Genomic DNA, 4,202 nt, shown 5'->3' with positions numbered 1-4,202 from the left:
GAAGCAAATTCTTTGCAGTGGCCAATCGTGGAATTACAATTTCCGGGTCCGTCACGTGATACCATGGGGCTCAAACTGTCTAATTCGAAACTCTGGCTTGTAAACTTACACTTGTCTATATAGAATTTGTCAAGAATAATCAATAGATGAAACTTTCTGTCATAGATAAAGACTCCCAATATAACATGTTCATAGAATAATGCAAAATCGTTGTATAAAACTTCGCTAATACATTTTGAAACATTGTACTGACAATGCCAAAAAAGGTGAGGCACAGTTTCAGGTTGAGCTGTGCAAAAGGTACAATTTATATCTAAATCATTCTTAGATTTCCTCCCAGACTTGCGTTGGGAAAGAGATGTCTGCAGCTCAGCGGATATTGTTTTTAGGTTAATCAACTTCCTATAACGAAGACATGAATATTCATTAAAATAACTAGGTCATATTTCTTCTACTTCTTTCAGATAAATAGTGGGATGCAACCGATGCTAATAAGGTGCATACTGCCACCTACTGGACTGGACTGCGTAGTGTGAGATATTGTCCCTACATATAAAAAAAGGTAAACAAAGAGAAGGGCACGTTTACACAGAAACATTAAAGATTAAAGATGGTTCAGTAAAACACATGAAAGTAGAGGAATGCAAGCAAAACCTAACACATCTGGTTTATTTGTCAGCCATTTCTTCCTTTCTCATCGCCCCCTGCTTAATGACGTACTATGTGATATTGTTCAGGAATTTCTATGGCATGCTACTATAACGTTTCTATGACTTGTTTTTATGACAACAATGCAACAAAAATGTATTAAACTGTAAAAAAAAAAGAAGAGTCAATTAATATAAAAATTGACTCTGTATTAAAAATGTCAATAAAAAAGTGACTTTTATGGACATTTTTTATGACATACTATACAATTACTTAAAAAATGTTTGACGCACTATACTATGGTTTTCTTACTATATTTTTTATGACATACTATACTTGTATACTTGTTTCCTTTAGTTTCAGGCTCTTCTTTGTCTTGTTGGATCTTGGTCATCAGCCTCATGAGCAACAATAACCATTGTTATGCTGATGACACCCAGCTGGTCTTGTCATTTCCCCCCGGTGACACCCAAGTGGAGACGCGCATCGCTGCGTGCTTGGCTGACATCTCGAAGTGAATGACGACACACCACCTCAAGCTCAACTTAGACAAAACCGAGCTACTGTTCCTCCCAGGGAAGGGTTGCCCGCACCGGGACCTGTCCATCACCATTGATGATACCGTGGTGACGCCAACTCGGACTGCGAGGAACCTGGGTGTGACCCTGGATGACCAACTGTCATTCTCAGCAAACATTTCATCCGTTACACGCTCCTGCAGATTCCTGCTCTACAACATCAGGAGGATTCGTCCCTTCCTCACTGACGAGACGGCGCAGGTGCTCATCCAGGCTCTCGTCATCTCCCGCCTGGACCTCTGCAACTTTCTACTTGCCGGAGCCCCGGCGACGGCCATCAGACCTCTGGAGCTTGTCCAGAAGCTCGCCTGGTGTTCAATCGCCCCAAGTTCTCCCACACAACTTCCTTTCTCTGTTCTCTACACTGGCTACCTGTAAGAGCTCGCATCCAGTTTAAGACTCTGGTGCTAGCCTACAGGGCAGTGAAAGGAACAGCTCCTTCCTATCTCCAGGCTATGGTCAAGCCCTACACCCCCATCCGACCACTTCGCTCTGCTGCCTCGGGGCGATTGGTTGCCCCGTCGCTCAGAGGTCCTGGCGGCCGATCGACCCGGTCACGACTGTTTCCTGTCCTGGCCCCACAGTGGTGGAATGAACTTCCCACCGACATCAGGACAGCAGAGTTGCTGCCCATCTTTCGGCGCTGGCTGAAAACCCACCTCTTCAGGAAGTGCTACCCTGAGCCTTCCACTTAGCACTTATTGTATTCATACTAGCTTGTTGCACTTATTGTATTCGTATTACTTATAGCACTAACAGTTTTTCTTTGTTTCTGCACTGTACTTTGGTTCTGAGTTATGCTCTGCTTCATGCTCGTAGATGCTTGTTTGGAAAAGGAATTGTACTTATGACTTCTGGTGACTAGTAGTTCTTTTGATTACCAATGTTGATGCACTTATTGTAAGTCGCTTTGGATAAAAGCGTCTGCTAAATGACTGTAATGTAATGTAACACCTGGTCCCGATGTGGTTCCTGAAACAAACGCTCAGCACCTTCCCACAAAGTTCTTCTCTCTTCCTTTGCTGGCTCCTGTTTAGTTTAGTTCGCTGTAGACATTTTCCCACATCCATTCATGCTTACATGAGTGATGACTGATGTCCATGTTTGTTCTGTTCTTTGTTGTTATTTTGTGAATAAATATGCATATTTATTATCTTGAAGTCGTCTGATCTCCCGTTTCTGGTGAAGCCTAAAAGCTTGTGAAACATAACACACTATGACCTTTTTATATTTTTTAGTGCATACTATGAAATAACAATTTCTATGACATACTTTACTCTATGACATTTTTTAAGACATGCCACTGTTGATCGTAGAAATGTATGGAAGTATAAAAGTATAACTGTTATAACCTGTAACCTTTTGAATCAACGTATAACCATTGAACCTATAAACCTTTTTACTTTTTGATAGAAATGATTAAACCTATAACTTGCTTTACTTTTTGATAGATATGATTAAACATATAAACTGCATATATGCCTTATATAAAGTAGTCACTCTAAACTTATACACTACTTCCTCGTCTGAACAGGATCAAACCAGTTACCTTCTGTGTCTGACTTAGAGAGAGGAGGCTTCATGTGAGTTACTCATTAGCCTGAAGGAGGTGCCAGCTTTTTAGCAGCATAAAAAGGAGCAGAGAATCTGTGAGTTTGGGCTTTTTTCCCCCAACTAGACTTAGGGGTCTTACCCCCTTAGAAAGTGACTGTATTATTCCTCATAGCAAAATCAGTGAGAACTGATAAAGAGGAAAACTCCGTATAGAAGGCGTGTTAGACTTATTGCTTGTACCACAGAAACTGTTTCATTGACTTGGAATTGTTGTATGTGATTGTTGTGCGACCAACCTAAATAAAAAGCCAGCCTTACATTTTGTAAGAGACTGAAACCAAACAACGTATTCTGGTCCTTTAAAACAATTTAACCCTCTTCCCCTGTCCATTAATGGTGTGATCAGAAGTGACGACTGAAGCATGCAGAGGAGCTTAAGGTAAGTACCCTGAGTGAAAACTGTGCAGTGTTAGTCATAAAATGGTGAGAATGTTGACGATATAAGTACAGACAAAATACATAACTATTATATACAGGGTACTAGGGTTGCATCCCATTGAGAACGCCTAGGGCTTAGCCGTAAAAGAATTTCAAGAACACAATTAATCCGAAATCCTAACGATTTAGCTACGGGGTGAGATAAAAGGCCGAAGGTTTTGTTCCAACACCTCAAAAAGGAACGTATAGCCTTGCAGGTGGGACAGCCGACGGAGTGACCACCGTGTTAGGTGCGAACGACTTCCCCGCCTAGAAACGGGGCAGGCGCCGCTCATGCTTCACCACACTATGATTTTTTTTATGACATTCTTTGAGAAATACTACACTATGATTTTTTTTTATGATAAACTATACTATGACATTTTTTATAAAATTCTATAACTTTTATAAGGAAATATTCTTTGGTGGTATGTACTTATTGCATTTGAATACATTATTTCTTAGATATTGTACATGAAATAACAATATGTAAATGGTAAAATACTGTAGACAGACTGGTTTGTTTCATGAAGTAACAAATGCCCTAAAATTACAGAGAAAAAAACCTGAAAGGTTTTTGTTTTTAGTGTATTTTATCTTAATGTCAGTTTTCCCAAGGTTTAATGAACATGTATTAACAATAATATACTTTGATTAAATTAACCATAAGACCTGCTCTATTTTTTTTTTTTTTGCTATTTAATACATTTTTTGTTGCATTGTTGCAGAATCTGTATTTATCACCTGTTTCCTGTGCTTAATGTGACAATGATCAGACCAAAGTACTTTAAACCAAGATCATCTCATTCAATTATCTTAACCAACAAAAGAGCATATGTGATTACACATTAATAAATTAATGGAAATCACTTCAACATTTTCTTTATTAATTGAACATTCAGTAATAATAAAAATCTGAGAATGAAAAGTAAAATCACGACAGAT

The sequence above is a fragment of the Cebidichthys violaceus genome, unplaced genomic scaffold (assembly GCF_023349555.1).
Source record: "Cebidichthys violaceus isolate CVI_PGR_0920_01 unplaced genomic scaffold, fCebVio1.0.p SCAF_120, whole genome shotgun sequence".
NCBI lineage: Eukaryota > Metazoa > Chordata > Actinopteri > Perciformes > Stichaeidae > Cebidichthys > Cebidichthys violaceus.
This window is presented reverse-complemented; position numbering follows the sequence as displayed.